Consider the following 19,360-nt stretch of genomic DNA (forward strand, 5'->3'; position numbering starts at 1 on the left):
CCTATTTGGGGTCAAGGGTGGCCCTGATGGTGAAGGTACCACCAGTGCCGTCCTCCTTGGCGGACACCTTCTTGGTTTCAGGAGGAGTTGCCATTTCCTTCTTACACTTGCCGGTGGAGCTCGATGGTGTGTCCTCAATGGTAGCGCAACACTCCGAAAAGGTGCGCTTGCCGGAGTGGGTATCAGAGCTCTTGCCGGACTTGGTCTTCTTCTTCCCCCCGGGAGCTTCAGCGGCAAGTGTCTTGCGTTCTGCCGCGGCTGCTGCTTCCCGGTAGATCTTGTCGGCACAGATAAGAGCATCCTTCTTGTCACCAGGGACAGAGATGACACTTATCGTGCCTGGCATTTTCAGTACGTTGTACACATAGTGAGAGGCTGCCATGAACTTGGCGAGTGCCGGACGGCCAAGGATTCCATTGTAAGGTAATGGAAAGTCAGCAACATCAAATGTGACCCTCTCAGTCCTGAAGTTCAGCTCGCTGCCAAATGTTACCGGCAACGTGATCTTTCCCTTTGGCTTGCTCCTTCCCGGGTTGATTCCTTGAAATGTACCGGTCTCTTCGAGCTTGCTGTCAGGGATCTGGAGTTTCTGGAGCACCGCGGAGGAGATCAGGTTCAAGCCGGCCCCGTCGTCAACTAGCATCTTAGTGACCTTGAGGTTTCGGATTGTTGGTGAAACCAACATCGGCAAGCACCCGACCGCAGTTATGCGATCAAGGTGGTCCTCAATATCAAAGATGATAGGCGTGCTGGACCATTTCAGAGGCTTGCGTGACTCGACAGGTGGTTCTACTGCATTAACTTCCCGCACCCACTGCTTGAGCTGGCAGTGCGAGGTGTGCAGAGAAGCACCACCGTCAACGCACAGGACCTCTGTGGCTTTCTGGAACGCCTTCTCATCAGTCTCCTCATCATCCATGTCTTCATCGTCGTCGTCATTTCCATCCTTGTCGCGGCCGCGGTGAGGTTTGTCTCCTTATCGCTGCTTGGCCTTGCCGCGGCGTCCTCCTTGGCCGGGACGTTTCTTGCCGGATCCCCCAGCACCTTCCTAGGCCTTCTCCTTGTCGCGCCGCTCGTATTCAGCTTTCTGTTGCTCAACAAGCTGCTCGACTTTCTTACAGTTCTAGAGATCATGGCCCTTGGTGCGGTGGATCTTGCAATACTGCTTGTTGGTGCCATCCTGCTTGTCGGCGACCGCCATCTCCGCGGCAACCTCCTTGCCGGAGTCACCAGCTTTGGCTTCCTTGGCGCCACCACCTTTGCCGGACTGCTCAACAGCTAGTACCTCTTTGCTTTTCCTCCTTCTGTTGTTCCGTCGCCGGTTTTTCCTTGCCGGGGCAGCATCTTCACTGTCAGATCCTCCCGCTCCTACATTCTCTCTGGGGAGCCTCCTTCCTTCCTCGGCACGTGCACAATTGTCGTCCAGTGCATATAACTCACTAACGTCCCTGATCTTGCACATCGCCGTTTCCTCCCGCATCCTGCGGTTTCGCACGTTCTGATGGAACGCGCTGATCACCGCGGCAGGGTGGACGTCTGGGATGTTGTGCTGCACACTGCTGAATCTCTGAATGTACTTGCGCAGGGGCTCTCCTTCCTTCTGGGCGAGCAGATGAATATCACTCTCCTGGCCATGAGGCTTGTGTCCGCCTGTGAAGGCACCGACAAACTGATGGCACAGATCAGCCCAAGAGGATATTGAGTTGTCCGGCAAGTGCATGAGCCAGGATCTGACGTTGGGCTTGAGCACCAGCGGGAAGTAGTTGGCAAGTATCTTGTCATCCCGTCCCCCGGCAGCCTGCACCGCGATGGTGTAGATGCTGTGGAACTCTGACGGATGCGTCTTGCCGTCGTACTTCTCCGGTACGTCTGGCTTGAAGTTTTTCGTGTTGGGCCACTGGACTTGCCATAGCTCACGAGTGAACGCAGGGCAACCTACCGCGTACGGCAGATCGCCTGGTTCCCCTGGCGCATGCATGTCAAACAGAGGGCCCAGCACGCTTGTCGGATTGACGTCGCGCTTCTCTTCGGCGCTCGATGCAAGTTCGAGCGTCTTCTTGTTGCCGATCATGAAGAACTTGGCGCTGATCGCGACGAGCTCGTGGATCCGACGATGCAGTCGAGTCGCTGTCGAGGTGGATCCGGCGAGTCGGCGATCTTGGCCTTTGGGGCGGTGATTGCATGGTAGTTGCACCTCCACCCGTTTCGTCGCCACCGGCTCGCGCCTGGCAACCCTGCCGCGGCGGTGACGCGCTCGGCCGCTGTGGAGTGTCGCCGTTGGCGTAGCCGAAAAGACTCTGAATGGTGGCCCTCCATTCGTAGAGGTAATCTAGGAGAAGTTGAACTCGCGCCAAAGCTTCTGCTGGAGTGGTGGGTGGCAGTGGCGGACGGCGCAAGGAGCGGGACGTGCTCGGAATTTTAACTATGTTAGAAGGAGCAGTATCCCATCCAGGCGACCGTGCCCCGCTCGTGCCAGCACGCTGGCGTGCATGCTGGTCTTGAGCGCCCCGAGATCCACCAGCTTTGTCTTGGCCTATCATGCGTATGGCACTGCTAGTGCCATGACGCTGTTGGTCTTGCGCCTCCTGAGAGTGGCGTGGAACATGTACAGTCGCCGAGGTTTGTGCAGCCTTGTTCTTGGACCTGGCGGCATCATGAGCTTCCTCGTCGACCTCCATTCTTCCGCCGGCCTCCATTCCACCACCCGTTTGCTCCAACGGTGGCGGAAGTGACGTGGACGGAGCGGCTGCCGCCTAAGTCTTCTTCTTCGGTGGCATGTTGATGAAGGGAATGAAGATCTAGCTCGTGTGAACGCTGGATCAGGTTCACGCAATCTCGATGCCCCCCGACCTGGCGCGCCAAAGATGTCGGGGGAAACTGATCCACGAACACCTATGGGCCGGCGGACCGGGCCCTTTTCAGTTCGGCGGGGGGCGGAGATCGCACGAAGAGCAGATCGAGGCGAGGCACACGAGCGGTTTACCCAGCTTCGGAGCTCACCGGAGAGATAAAACTCCTACTGCTGCTTGTCTGGTTGTATTATCTTGTGTTCTTGCCCATGAGAGCTAAGTGTTTTCTGGGTTCCGAATGAGTCGAACCGAACCAAACCGAACTGAACCGAACCGAACCGAACCCCCTCTACGCTACGCATGGGCCTCCTTTTATACGCTAAAGGGGTCACCGTCAGGTGGCAACGCAGAGAAGGGTACAAATGTAAAAAGTGAGGTGGTTGGTACAGTTACAGTGCACCCTACCTAACCCTGTCGGCAGGGGACAAGGGCATTAAATGCCCGTCTGAGTCGCTCGAACAGTGCAGAAAAGGACCGTTAGGGGCGTCACCGCTCGCCACGATGGCGATCTTGTCAGCTTCGCATGCCACTGCGCACCGCTGGCTGCACAGCCTCCCGCCACGCGCGCCTGGAGAGGCCCCCCCAGATCGACACGTTGGTGGATGCGCTGGAGCGTGGGTACAGAGTGGCCGCCTGCCACGGCAAGCGCCTTGCCGCTGCTGCTATCTGGTCGGGTCAGGAAGCTTGTCGCTCGCCGGGTCTCGAGGTACCTTGGTTGGTCTTCCCGGCAAGCTCCTCTTGTCGGGGCCTTGTTGCCTTGCCGGAGCGCGTGGCGCGTCGCGGCATGTTCCTTGAAGTGCCTTGGTTGGCCTTCCCGGCAAACTCCTCTTGCCGGGGCCTTGTCTTCTGAGCTTAAATACTTTGTTCTTGAATGGCTCCAAGGGAACCACGGAGGGTCTTGGCGTTCGCCCAGCAAGTCTTGCCGTGGGGTGCTGCAACTGCCCATGCACAAGTTCGGGGTACTAGGGTACCCCTATTCTAGTACACCGACAGGTAATAAAATCATTGTTGTTCGTATTTGGAAATCACACAACTTGGTGTTCTCTTGAGTCATGATGACTACGCAACAAGATTGCACTTAAAAACAGATCTGGCGAGAAAACGGCGAACGAGAAAGGGGCCGAATAAAACGGCAATATTTTGTGAAGTGGGGGATAGGAAAACGAGAGGCAAATGGAAAATAATGTAAAATGCGAGGAAATGAGATTTGTGATTAGGAACCTAGTTGATGTTGAAGATCCTCCCCGGGAACGACGCCAGAAATTGCTTTTGATGTCTGCTAGAACTACGTCGATATTTCCTCAAAGAGGAAGGGATGATGTAGTATAGCGACGGTAGGTATTTCCCTCAGTGATGAGACCAAGGTTATCGAACCAGTAGGAGAACCTCCTCAGACCACGTAAATAGCACCTGCACACAAATAACAAGTACTCGCAACCCAACGTGTTAAAGGGGTTGTCAATCACTCCCCAGCAATAGCGCCAAAAATTGCTTTTGATGTCTGCTAGAAATACGTCGGTATTTCCCCAATGAGGAAGGGATGATGCAGTATAGTGACGGTAGGTATTTCCCTCAGTGATGACACCAAGGTTATCGAACCAGTAGGAGAACCTCCTCACACCATGTAAACAACACCTGCACACAAATAACAAATACTCGCAACCCGACGTGTTAAAGGGGTTGTCAATCCCTTTCGGGTACGGTGCCTCAAGTAGGCAAATAACGTGAGATAAAAAGTGGTAGATAGAATAAATAGATCGCGGAACAAATAAATTGCATTTGTTTTGTTTTTTTGGTTTAATAGATCTGAAAATAAATGCAAGAGAAAATAGATCGCAAAGGCAAATATGATAAAAACAGACCCGGGGGCCATAGGTTTCACTAGTGTCTTCTCTCGAGAAAAAGTGCAAATGGTGGGAAAACAATTAATGTTGGGAAATAGATATAACTTCAAATAATTATGATGATATCCAGGCAATGATCATTATATAGGCACCACGTCCAAGATTAGTAGACCGACTCCTGCCTGCATCTACTTCTATTACTACATAAATCGACCGCTATCCAGCATGCATCTAGTGTATTAAGTTAATGAGAAAACGGAGTAATGCAATAAGAACGATGACATGATCTAGACGAGATCCATTTATCTATTGCGGCAGATATAGATCTCATCTTGTTATCCTCGGTAGCAACAATACATACATGTCGGTTCCCCTTCTGTCACATGATCAAGCACCATAAGATCAAACGCACTACAAAGCACCTCTTCCCATTGAAAGATAAATAGATCAAGTTGGCCAAACAAACCCCAAATATAGGAGAAGAAATACGAGGCTATTATCAACCATGTGTATAAGAGATCAAAGAAGACAAAAATAACTTTCATGGATACAAACATAGATCTGATCATAAACTCAAAGTTCATCGGATCCCAACAAACACATCGCCAAAATACTTACATCATATGGATGTCCAAGAGACCATTGTATTGATAATCAAGAGGCAGAGAAGAAGCCATCTATCTACTAACTACGGACCCATAGGTCTGCAAAGAACTACTCACGCATCATAGCAGAGGCACCAATGGAAGTGGTGAACCCCTCCATGACGGTGTCTAGATTGGATCTGGAGATTCTAGACTCTGCGGCACCTGGATTAATATTTGCTCGCCTCCCCTAGGGTTTATGGAATATTGTGGTATTTATAGAGCAAAGAGGTGGTTCAGGGGCAACCGAGTTGGGCACAACCCACCAGGGTGCGCTTGGGCCCCCTGGCATGCCCTGGTGGGTGCTGCTCCCCTCGAGCAGCCCCTGAGGTGCTTCCTTGGCCCATTGTCTTTCTTCTGGCCTATGAAAATTCCTCCAGGAGTTGCGTTGCATTTAGACTCCGTTTGATATTGATTTCCTGCGATGTAAAAAACATGCAGAAAATAGCAACTGGCACTAGGCACTATGTCAATAGGTTAGCACCAAAAAATGATATACAATGAACATAAATTGATTGTAAAATATCCAAGAATGATAATATAACAACATGGAAAAATCAAAAATTATAGATACGTAGGAGACGTATCAGGCACTCAATTCACAAGTCGCGCCTTCATGCAGTACATCAAGAGCCCTGGAAGCAAGGTCTCTTTGCCTCTGTTGCCCATCCAAGGAGCAACACACAAGCTGAAAGAATGAATGCTGAAGTGTTGCATGGGCTCAAGACAAGAATTTTTGATAAGTTGCAAAAATGTGGTAGGCACTGGCTTGATGAGTCGCCAGTGTTCTTTGGTCGCTCAAAACGACACCAAATCTAGCTACTGGCCAGACTCCCCTCTCCCTAATATATAGTGCAGAAGCAGTACTCCATAGGGAACTCACATATGGGTCACCTCAAGTACTTTCTTACGATGAAGTAGCGCAAGAGCAGCTGCAGCATGATGATACCACGCTCATCAAGGAGGATCATCTTTGGGCAGCTGTGTGTGTTGCTCGCTACCAGCAAGCCCTGGGCCGCTATCACAGCTGCAGGGTTTATGCCCGGAGCATTGAGGAAGGTGACCTTGTCCTTAGGCGCGTTCAGTCTACCAAGGGTGCAAACAAGTTGACACCAAAGAGGGAAGGCCCTTACCGTCTGGAGACCGAGGATGGCATCCCAATGCAAAAGTCATGGAATATTGAGTAGCTTCGCAAGTTCTACCTGTAAGGCATGGTTGCCGGGCCTTGCCCCAGCAACCTGTCTTGGACAAGCATAGTCTTCGAGACATGTAACCCCTTGTACAAAGCCAGATGCAAGCCCTGTGCGTAGCTGAATAAAACAAAGTGTTTTTACAAACCTTGCATGCAAGATTTCTTGTTTGCTTAAGTATGATATTATTGTGCTTACACTAGTTTTTAGATAAGATGACTGACATGCTGTGAAGGGTCGTACTCCATCCCTTTTCTATTTTTTCTTTTGATAAAAGAGAAGGATTTCCTCATGAGAAAATTCCCCGGGAGGAGGATAGAAGCAAGCCAGCCCGTGCATTTGGTCCCCGACAACCCTTTCTTATCTAATACGATTAGAAGAACAACAAAGAGAGATAAGTTCACTTTTATATGTCCCATCATACCATGTTACACTTATGTTTGAGAAACTTTCATGCGAGGAAACCTTGCCATTCGTGCTCCTATCCTTGATTCGAGTCCACTCGACAAGTTGGTTGTAGCTGCGTTTGGAAAGATTGGTAAGGGACCAACCTTTGTTCGCGCTCCTAACAATTTTCGAGCTCACTAAATGAGGTTTGATAGTAGATGTGTTTAAAGGCCGGCAAGAAGCTTTGCCGAAAACTTTGTGCACAAAAGAATATTAAGGGTTTGTCCTTTAATATCACTAAAGTACATGTACAAGTATCAGGCAAGTTCTTTTTTCCAAATTGTGTGGACAAACAAGTACAGATCATACGAGTATCAACATGGATGAAGCATTACATAAATTTCATTCATATTTGGCAAAGAGCCTACATTTTTTTGACTTAAAAAGATATGTGCTCTGGAATGCCTTTCTTGTCCCTCTTCTCCTAGGGATTGCATTGAGAAGGAAAGAGGGCAAAGGAGTTGTCACATCCCTAGTTCTGGTATGCTCAAGGCTAGCTAGTCATGTGTGCATCATGTTTAAATTCCATTTAAATTTGAAATGAGGATTTGTGAAACCCTCAAACTCATTTCTGGAAATTTGAAATGAGGTCCAAGAAAATGCTCATGTTGCTCTCTGAAAATATTGGACAGAGATAAAAATCAAACCAATATTTTTAGGAGCCCATAAGTATTTATTTTGGGCATTTGGAATTAATGCATAAATATTTGCATTGGATATATATTTGTTATATATATAATATATGCCCAAAAATTGTGCCACTTGTTGGGGAGCTCTGGAATAATACCACTAGTTCCTACAAAAATTGGCATAAGAAAATAAAATGATTTAGTATTTTTATTAAATCAAAACAAATGTCAGAAAAATAAAAAAAGGAAACAAAACAGAAAGGAGAAAGAGAAGCCCAGCTGACTTACCTGCAGCCTGCTACTGTAGCAAAGGCCCAGCCCACCAGGGCAAGGTGGTCGTCCTCAACCTCTGCCAGTAGGCAAAGGCGTGTCGACGCGCGAGCAATCGCCGTGGCCACCTCCCTGCTTGCTTCCTCTCCTTCCCCGACCCTTCTCGAGACGCCAGGAGACATCCACGAGCCCCCCTCTTGCTCTCCCCTCTCTCTCTGGTTGTTCTCCCTCCTCCCCCTCGCGTTCCCACAGCCACCCAAGAGCCAGCCGTCGCCGCCGACGAGCACCACCGCGGCCATCGTCGTCCCCTCGCCCCTCCGTCGTACCCAGAAGCTCCGCTGCGTCTCCCTTGTCCTCTCCGACGAGCCAAACAAGCTGTAGCGCCCTGCAACGCCGTCCTCGACGCCTTTTTCAACCGCCGACCGCCGTGGATCTTCGTCGCCGCTCGCCGCCGTCAGCGCCTCCCCCGAGCTCGCCGTCGTCTCTTACGGTCCCCTGTGAGCCCTCCCGTGTCGGTTCCCCTCCTCTCCTGCCTCCCCGTGCGCCGTAGCCGCGCGCCCGCTTGAGCCGAGCTCCGGCCGCTGCCGCGAGCCCCACTCCGGCGAGCTCCGGCGCCCCTGCGGCTTCCCGTCTGCTCCCCTGGATGCGGACGAGCCCGGGCTACGCCCCGGTGCCCTTAGCCGCCGCCCCCGTGGCCTGTAACGCGGACGCCGCCGCGTCCTGAGGTCGCCGCCGATGACCTCGCCGGCCTGACGGGTGGCCCCTATCGTCCAGGTGATTAGCTTAGTGCTAATCACCGCCTAATTAACCACTTACACTGACCAGTGGGCCCCGGCCCCCTAATCCTTTTAATTAAGCAAATAACCCCCTGTTTAACCCCGTGTCACTGACGTGTGGACCCCACACGTCAGGTTTGACCCCAGTCAGCCGCAGTTGACTTGCTGACGTCATGCTTACTCAATGCTGACGCAGTAATTTTATGGATTTATTCTTATTCAGGAATTTCCAGAAAATGCCCAAAACTTCAAAAAATCATAGAAATTCAACCGAAACTCAGGTTGAAATAATTTATATATGAAAAATTATCAGAAAAATGCAATCTATCCATCTGTACTAGTTTCATGCATGACAAACCAACCTAAACCTGCTGTATAGGTGAAAACATATAAATGGCATATATATAAGAGCTTAATTTGGAGTTGCATTTGAACCCTTGATTCAAATGGACTTCATTCAATTTGAATACTAGTTGCATTAGCTCAAACAGCATCACATCTACATGCCATGTTCATGCATCATATTGTTGCATATGTTTGTGTATTGATTGCCGACACTGTTCCTTCTCGATAGGTCCTGCTCCGGAGTCCGTTCCAGAGTACCTTTCTGAGGAGCAGTGCCCCCTTGTTGATCTACCAGGCAAGAAAACCCCCTTGTTCATTCTGATACAATCCTACTCTCTCGCTCCTGCTCTCAGTTATTGCATTAGGACGACAATGATTCATCTGCTACTTTGTGCTGCGGTAGTTGAACCCATTCCTCTGCATGACCTGTCATTGCCACAGTAAATAGTTGAAACCCACTAGCATGTGTAGGAGTTGATTGAGCCATGTTGTGTTCCTACCATGCCATGCCTGCTATTGCTTAGAGTTGTGTCAGGTCTGATTCATTGGGAATGAATTGGAGTGCAGTCCTATGTTCTGATGCTGAGAGTGAAGTGTGTGAACACGATTTGGTAAAGGTAGCGGCGAGAGGCCATGCAGGAGTACATGGTCGGTTGTCTCACTGGAACCGTCCTTAAGCACTGAGTTCTGTGTATGTTGTCCAATGACTAGCTACTACCACACATTGGAATGCTTAAGTGCCCCTCTCGACTTATTAACCGACTTGATCTCTGTCCAGGAGTCGCAACTAGTTTCTGGTGTTTGTAGGTAGTGCTATTTTTCTACCAAGTGGCACCCGGCAGGGTGGGCTTGGGATAGACTAGGCACACGTGGCCTGGTGTACCGAGTGGCACCCGGATGGTGGGCTCGGGAACCCTGCACACATCGTTTGGGGCCGTGAGCGAAACCCCAGCCGGATCTCCTTGCGGATGGAACCCGAATAGGTGATAAACCTGGGCTAGAGTCTTCTATGGTTAGTCAGGTCATGGCTGACACCCTCGCCAGGCTTCCGCTTGAAGGTTGCCGAGATACATGACGTGTACATGGCGGTAAGTGGCGAGAGCGTGTGTGAAGAAGTACACCCCTGCAGGGTTAACATGATCTATTCGAATAGCCGGGTCCGCGGTTATGGACTTCTTGGATGCTTACATGGTACATAGACAACTTAAAGTGGATACTCTAAAATGCTCAAGACAAGTGTCAGTGCTATGGATGGCCTTCTCGTAGGAAGATGGGAATGAATCCATAGTAGTGTATTGTGTGGTGATTAGTGGACTCGTGTGCGCCGTATCACCTCAAAGAAGTTCTGGTAGTCGTAGAATAGGATAGCCACAGAGTCAAAGCTGGCTTGCTGCAACTAAACCCCACATTACCCTCTTGATACAAATGCATGCATGATAGGATCTGATGTAAGTCTTGCTGAGTACCTTTGTACTCATGTTGCTTTATTTATGTTTATGCAGCGGAGACTTCGGTCTTACTAGTGTTCTCGTGGACTTCGACGAGTAGCTTGTACCTCAGCTACGATCTTGATCGGATGTTGTAGATAGTCAGGCTCTTCAGCCTTTTTCGTTTGTAGATGTCTGTACCCAGACATGTAATGCTTCCGCTTGTTGCTTGTTTGCTCTAAATGTTGGGTCATGTGACCCCTGTTTGTAATAAATGCTATGATGGCTCTTCTGAGCCTTTATCTATATGAGTTGTTGAGTTATGCTGTGATGCCATGTTGTACAACACATACTTGCATGTTATGCGTATGTATAATGTGTATTGCTATGTGTGGGATCTGACTATCTAGTTGTTTATCCTTAGTAGTCTCTCTTACCGGGAAATGTCTCCTAGTGCTTCCACTGAGCCATGGTAGTGTGCTACTGCTCCGGAATACTTAGGCTGGCCGGCTTGTGTCCTTCTTCATTCCTGTGTCTGTCCCTTCGGGGAAATGTCACGCGATGAATACCGGAGTCCTGTTAGCCTGCTACAGCCCGGTTTACCGGAGTCCTGCTAGCCCAGTGCTACAGCCTGTATTCACTCGCTGATGACCGACACGTTCGATGCTGGGTCATGGATGCCTGTCCCTGTAAGTTTGTGCCACTTTGGGTTTACGACTAGCCATGTCAGCCCGGGTTCTTTGTCATATGGATGCTAGCGACACTATCATATACGCGTGCCAAAAGGTGCAAACGGTCCCGGGCATGGTAAGGCGACACCCGTGGGAATACTGTGGTGAGGCCGCAAAGTGATATGAGGTGTTACATGCTAGATCGGTGTGGCATAGAATTGGGGTCCTGACAGGAGTGCCTGGGCAGAAGCCCAGCCTGACCCCGCCAGGAGCAGCAAGGCACAACCTGACAAGATTGAGAGGGCGCCTCCCTGGCAAGGAAGAAGAGGCCGGAGACGGAGAGAGTGGATAGGTGATGCTCTAGTCACCCCCACAAGGACCAGAGGCACGCGGCTCGGCAGGGAAGACGAAGCCAGAGTCCACAAGCCTGCTGGGGTCCATCTAGAAGTGGTAGTGACATCCACGTTGAGCACCCCCGGATAGTCGATTTATCTTAATTCTTCTTTCGTTGTTGCGGATGCTTGCGAGAGGGGTTAATCATAAGTGGGAGGCTTGTGCAAGTAAGGACAACACCCAAACACCAGTCTACCCACATATCAAATTATCAAAGTAAGGAACGTGAATCATATGAGCATGATGAAAACTAACTTACAATAATTCTCATGTGTCCTTGGGAGCGCTTTCCTTTATATAAGAGTTCGTCCAGGGTTATCCTTTGCTATAAAAAGGCCACCTTGCTGCACCTTTGTTACACTTCTTACTTTTTACCCTTTAGGAATGATCTTATCACAAAACTATCTGTTACCGATAATTTCAGTGCTTGCAGAGAATACCTTGATGAAAATCGCTTTTCATTTCCTTCTGCTCCTCATTGGGTTCGGCACTCATACTTCTTGAAAGGACTATGATAGATCTCCTATACTTGTGGGTCATGAGTTCATAGGACATCACCTCGGGGAAGCATCGCTTGTCGGGCGGGACAGCCCGGCCGGGTCAAGACTACACCTGAGGAACAAGACCAGATCACCCCGGCAAGGCTTCTGGGGCCGTCAGAATCAGAGCCCACTAGGCTCCATGCCGGCAGGCCTTCGCCAAGATGCCACCGCTCCACCTAATAACATGCCGAACACTAGTCAATGCGGTGTCGAGCTCTCAAGTGGCAAGGTGGATACTGTCAGGCACGTGGCAACATGCTAGACAAGAGATAAGCTTTATTGACGCCTGTCCAGAGGGCGTGTCATGCTAATAAGGAGAAGATGGATAAGTGGCGTGGTAGTCTTGGCGGGCTTCAACCTCAGCTTGACACCTAGGAGTGCATTTAATGCACTTTGTCCACCTGCCAGAGTTAGGTATGATAGCACTTTTAGCTATCTAATCATACCAAAATGACTATTTTGCCACTCTGGTCGCCCCTTAAGCTATAAAAGGAGACCCGAGGCAACCTAGCAAAGGTTTGAACTTTAGATTCCACAACACTTGTACGTGTGCGCTGCTCTTCTCGAGGCACCCTTGCCGGGATTGAGCACGTCGTGCCTTCGTGTTCCACCACATCAATCCACCACAACAGGAGTAGGGTTTTATGCTGCAAAGCGGCCCGGACATTGGTAAAGAGAGTTTTCCATCGCCATGCTGCCATGCAATTTCTGCTCTTTGTGCAATGTGAACGTCCCCTTGCCGAACCACAAAGGGGCACCCCTGCCCCATGGGTGATCATTCTTCCACGCCGACATCTTCGGCACGCCAGGTAGGAGACTTTACTTTTGCGAACCGGATGCAGCAGCCAGCGCGTCGATCTTCATTACTATCTCCTCCGCCGATGGCTCCCAAGAAGAAGAGCGGCGCACGGTGCAACCGTCCACTTCAAAAGCTCCACCGCCCGCTGGGGCGGGCGCCGCAAGCACCACTGCGACGGTGAGTGGAGCAGGTGCTATAGGCGGTGCCACCAACACCAATGGTGGGGCCATTGCTCCCTCCTGTAGGACCGAAAGTAGGTCTAGTGGGGGTGATTAGACTACTTGACCAAATAAAAAACTAACCTTTTCCCAATTGTAGTTGTGGGCAGATTTTAGCAATTAGCACAAGTCAAGCAGTCAACCTACACATGCAATTCTAAGACTGTAGCAGCAGAAAGTAAAACATTGCATATGATGGTAAAGGGAAGGGTTTGGAGAGTGCAAACGCATTGGTGACACACAGAATTTTGGCATGGTTCTGATAGGTGGTACTATCGTACATCCACGTTGATTGAGACGTCAACCCACGAAGGGTAACGGTTGTGCGAGTCCACAGAGGGCTCCCCCCACGAATGGTCCATGAAGAAGAAACCTTCTCTATCCCACCATGGCCATCGCCCACGAAGTACTTGCCTCACTGGGGTAGATCTTCACAAAGTAGGCAATCTCCTTGCCCTTACAAACTTCTTGGTTCAACTCCACAATCTTGTCATAGGCTCCAAAGCGACACCTAACCAATCTAGGAGACACCACTCTCCAAAAGGTAATAGATGTTGTGTTGATGACAAACTCCTTGCTCTTGTGCTTCAAATGATAGTCTCTCCAACAGTCAACTCTCTCTCATAGATTTGGATATGGTGGAAAGATGATTTGAGTAGAAAGCAACTTGGGGAAGGCTAGGAATCAAGATTATTGTGGTAGGATTGGTATATCTTGATCACAACACATGAGTAGGTGGTTCTCTCTCAGAAAATGTATGCTGGAAGTGTAGGCACATTCTGATGACTCTCTCACATATGGAGAGGTGGTGGAGGGGTATATATAGCCTCCACACAAAATGCAACCATTACACACATTTGACCCAACTCGGTCAGAACGAATAGAAGAACTCGGTGGGACCGATTCAGTTCAAAATGTGAATGTTAGGAATCTGAGTGGGACCGACTGGAACAACTTGGTGGGACAGATGTGCTAGGGCTTAGGGCAAACGCAACTCGATGGCACCGATTGCATCAACTCGATGAGACCTAAGTGAAGCAATGAGGCAAAAGAGAAGATGCCAAGCCAACTCGGTGTAACCGATCACAATTTTGGTGAGACCGAAATAATTGTAACTGGCAACAGAGAGTTTGCAAGCCATCTCGGTGAAACCGAGATCCGTATCGGTGTGACCGAAGTGTTAGGGTTTCTGGTAGTGGCTATGTCAAATGAACTTGTTGGCGCTGGATAGAAAGACTCGGTGAGGCCGAGTTTGACTTTGGGTTTTGGACATATATGGAATGAGAAAGTGGTTGAGGGGTTTTGAGCAATATCATTGAGCATTTTGAGCAAGTAGACCATTAAGAAACACCTCATCCCCTTTTAATAGTATTGGATTTCCTATGGACTCAATGTGATCTTGGATCACTAAAATATAAATGAAGAGTCTTGAGCTTTTGCCCATATGTGTCCTTAGCATTTTGAGGGGTCCACATCTCCAGTCCATGCCATGCCATTCGTTGAACTTTCTAAAATATTAAGCTTGAGTGGATATTAGTTCAATGAGGTATATGTTGTTATGAATTACCAAACTACCCGGGATTAGTTGCACTTTCACCGCCGCGACTGGAGCAGGCACCAGGACCGCTGGAACATCCCTGCTCCCCCATCCTTCTGGTGAGCATGATCATGCCCGTGCAGGCCAAGGCGACACCCAGCTTCCACCTCCCCATCAAGGAAGCAAGCACAACCAGCGCAGTGTCGACGCCCACTCTAGTGTGAGCCAATATCCGATGGCCGCACCGACCAGAGGGGCGACATCGAGACACAAACTTCGCCTCCCACCGGGCGAGCGCGACAAGACCCTGAGCGGCGCCGTTGATCCACAATGCCCACTTCCGCACGGGAAGGCCCAGGTCATCAAGATCCTGGCTATCAAGACCAGCTTCGGCTGCGCCAGACTCCCCTGGTGATTGGTCTAAGATGGCAGGAGCACAACAGCGCTCCTTCTGGCTCGTCCAGGAGTCAAGCGGTGTCGCGCTCTGCCTCCCATGCCATGCCAGGAATGGTGGCCGAAGCAATGGTGAGGGATCAGCTATTGTTCAACTGTTCCCTAACAGTAGACGAGATGGATGAATGGAGAACTACCATTCAGCGGCTCATTGGATTTGTTGAAGACAACAAGTCGCAGCATGCAGAACCCTCACGGTGCCTGCAGACGACATCAGTAGCCCCCGCTAGTGGGTAAGTTGAGAGGACTACACCCACAATGCAGTCCCCTCCTCGGCAGCCCACCCAAGGGCAACCACGGTGAGCTCAGTAAACCCAAGACGTCGATGATCCTGATGAGGCGTTGGTGGCCTCATCTGACCCACGGCTCCGAAGAGATCGTCGCCAAGTGTTGAGGGACAGGAGGAAGGAAGACGCCCACGTCACCATTGAGCGGAGTGGTGAGGCACGCCGTCAACCAGACATGTATAATAGACTCGATGTTGCCGAACCCGCACCCAGTGCTAGAGGGTACTTGCCTTATGAGGTAGGGTGCCTAGCCTTTACTCGCGAGCTGCAGCAAGTCCCTTGGCCATCCTCGCGCACCTTCAAACCCAACCTGCCGGAAAAAATATGATGAAAAACAGAACCCGGTAGAGTTTTTGGGCATCTATAAGATCGCCGTTCAAGCTGTCGGGGGAATAGATGAGAAAGTGCTTGCCAATTACTTCCTGTTGGATCTCAAGCCTAATGTGAGGTCTTGGCTAATGCACTTGCCGGAGGATTCCATTTCCTCTTGGGCAGACTTGTGCAACAAGTTTGTTGGCGCCTTCACAGGTGGCCATCAAGAACTGGGGCAACCCAGTGACCGAAGGTTCAGCTGAGTACACCATAACATCCCGAAGATACACATGGCAGCTATGGTTGCCGCGTACGACACAAATGCACGCAATCGGAGGATGCGGGCCAAGATGAATGTCCGTTTTCCCAAAACTGTCAATGAACTCTACACGTTGGTGGACAAGTGCGCATGTGCTGAAGAAGAGAGAAGACTTCCAGGGCAGGATGTTGGTGTCGAAGTCGATTCAGAAGATGACACCCCTAGGAAGAGGAATAGAAATCATAACAAGAAGCATAAGTAGAAAGCAGTAATGGATGTTGAGAGCTTCGGTGATCACAATGTCGACAAGAAAGCAAGGACTGAGATGCCCAGCAATGAAGATGCTACTTGTGCTAACTGTCGGGCGGCTCTGAAAGCTGTTCGCACTTCAAGGGGGACTCCTGAGCATCGCGTCTCAGGAGCCTAACTGGCCACGTAGCCCCTCACCCCTTGGTCTCGTCCTGGCTATCCGGATGACCCAACGGCGGCTGAGGTATGCGCGGGGTCGCGCCCTGCCGACGCAGAACGATAAAGAAAACGGAAAAGAGATCGTGAAACTTTAGCAAATTATTATAAAACACATTGTCTCTTAGAAAGTACCAAGCCCAAGTTCTTAAGCCTCCGCGAGGCACGTTACATGTTGCAGGATGGAAACAGGGAGAGGTGCAGACCTCAAGCCTCTGCTTCAGCCTTGGATGCCGTCGTTGCCCGCCTTGGGAGCCCCATCGTCGATGTCACCGTCATCCTGGTTTTCAGCTCCAGCCAAGGGGGCGACGGCGGCTGCACTCCGCGGCCTGCTCCTTGGTTGCCTGCTCCAAGTCAGTGACGTGGCCCGCAATTCAGGCCTCCTGGGCCTTTAGCTCCTCCTCCCGCACCTTGAGCTGATTGGCCTGGGATGGCCTACTAATCTCGGAGGGTCTTCAGTTCGGCCTCCACCGCACAGCACCACTCCTGCGCGTCCTTAGCTTCCTTCAGCGCCACATCGCGTTTGGCCGCGGCTAAGCCGGCCACCCTCTGGCCCTGCTCCACAGATGCCATGGCTTGAACCCAGGCCATCCGGACAGACGCATCGGCCCAGAGCCACCCCAAGACCAGCTCTGGGTGCTCTGACGCCCTGCGCCGGTCCGGACCCTGAAGATCATCCTGGAGCTGGTCCTGCGTGGAGCAATCCCCGTCCAGAGCCCCAGACACAGCGGAAGCACCACAGCTCGACGGCGTGGTAGATGGAAGAAGAGCTGCTGCCGACACCAAGACTGGCGGAGCAGCAGTAGCAGATAGGACCGGGGGCTCCGAAGGCCTTGGTTCCCCAGCAAGCGACTCGGGGATAGGCACCTCCGGGGTCAGCTTTTTCGCGGGAGCCGCTTCTTCCTGGGGCTGGGCCTCAGAGCTTTGGGAGGGCAACACTGCTGCAGAAGCAACGGGAGTTGTTGCGCCCCTGTACGCCTGAGCTGCGGCAACCGCAGCAACGCGCTTGACCTCGGCGTCTCCAGCATCCCCCTTGTTCTTCTTCGCCACCGGCTGCGGCCTGACATCAAGTGAAGATATTAAGCACCACATCGAAATCCAAAAGAAAGGGAAAGAAGGATCACTTACTGGTCCATGGTGATGTAGTTCCTCTTCAGGCCCATAACTGCGAGCTTCAATGGCGCGGGCGGCACGGCTTTCTTGGGAATGGGCGAGAACGCGGCTGGCCCCATGCTGGATGGTGGCGGCCAAGCAGGAGCGCTTCTCAAGGGAATCTGCGTCGACCTGCCCCTCTTTAGGACCCCACGCCTCTGCCTCTTCGAACGGGTCCCATCGGATCAGGTGGTAACCTCGGCAGAGCGAGCCAACTCCCTGACTGGGTGCACACCTGCATCGTCGTCGTCGGAGAAGTCACAGAGGAGGTCGCTCTGTTGTGGAGGAGAGGTCTCCCCCTCCCCTTCCCAAGTGGCTTCAGAGGAGTGGTCGCCAGAGGACACGTCCACCAGGGAGGCTGCTGGCAGGGGAGGCTCTATCGACACAAGCCTGCGCTCATTGAAGACAGGCATGGCGGCGGCTATCTTCTACCCATCTTCTCGGCGGTACAACGGGAGGTGGTCATCCGGGGGGCGCCCTGGTCCTTTCTGAGCAGGGAGTACATGACATTGCTCAAACCCTCATCGGGCAATCTGTCCGAGCGCAGCCGGAGCTTGTCTTCCGCACCCCCAAGCTTCCACAAAGGGTGGGAGCGCTCCTGGAGTGGTGCCATGCACTGCGTCAGGAACTCCTTGACGATCATGGCCCCCGTCAGCTTCTTCGCCCCCATCAGCTTCTCCGCCTTCAAGTCAGCCTCCATCTTCTTTAGCAGCGGCCTTGCCAGGGGGTCGGTGAGCTTCTCGTGAGACAACCCCTCACCGGATGTTGGGAGCCCAGTGGGCAGCTCCAGCAGGGCATGGGAGCATTTTGCATCCATGAGGATCCACTAGTTCCGGAAGTCCTCCACCTTCTTCCCGGCGCGGGAGATCGCATTGCTGTGGTTGGCCGCAACGAAGCAAGCGCACCCTGTGTGCTGGTTGCTGTTCACCCGGAGGAAGAAGAAGTGGCGAAGCAGCGCGATAGAAGGCATCACCCCCACGAACGCCTCGCAATAGAAGGCGAAGATTGATAGGAGGAGGACGTAATGGGTATGAAGATGTACGGCGTGGATCCCATAATGGCGAAGGACGGCGTAGAAGAAGCGGGAGAAAGGAGGGATCTGCCCGGCATAGACGTTGTGCAGGAAGAAGGGGTAGAAGGTGTTGCTCGAGGATTCCGTCTTGGCGGAGCCAACACGGAGCACCGTCTCCCACCCTCGCTGCCGCTGCTCACCATCAAGAGAAGCGTGGTGTGTTGCTTCTCTTTGGCGACAGTGGGTGCGCTCAGGGCAGGCTCGAACCAAGCAGCAGAGCCTGCTGCCGAGACCGAAGCTTTAGCCTTGTCAGTGGCCATCTGGTGCGAGCTGGGTGGAGAAGGTCGGTAGATCTGGAGGATTTTTCTGGCGTAGGGAGAGAAAGGGATCTGGAGCAAGACGAAAGGAAGGCAATGAAGGCTTGGCGGCGGGCGTTAGCCTTTTTGTCAAACAAGAACGGTTGTCAAGGCAGCATGGGGAAGCGGAGATGCCCATGTCCCATCAGTCGCCACGTGTCGTCCAAGGCCGCAGGCGGTTAGGGCCTGCGGTGCTCCGCACTTGCCCTTTGGCTTTTCCCAGAAGACAAGTTCAAGCGCGCCTTGGGCCTGGGGGCTACTGTTAGTGTTCTAGATACGGGGATACCCACACTTGCCTGCCTACGGCCCATGGCATGACTCCATCGACGGCCTGGTACGGCCCAGCTTCCACAACAACTCAATACCTGCGCGAGGGGCCAAGCCTCGCGAGGCGAACGACACTAATACCGCCAAAGGGATTGGCCTCCTTAGGCTGGCTCCTGAGGAGCGGAGAATTCTATGCAAGGCTCGCCTCGAGAGGTT

This window comes from Triticum aestivum, chromosome 7B (genome assembly GCF_018294505.1).
Source record: "Triticum aestivum cultivar Chinese Spring chromosome 7B, IWGSC CS RefSeq v2.1, whole genome shotgun sequence".
Taxonomy (NCBI): Eukaryota; Viridiplantae; Streptophyta; class Magnoliopsida; order Poales; family Poaceae; genus Triticum; species Triticum aestivum.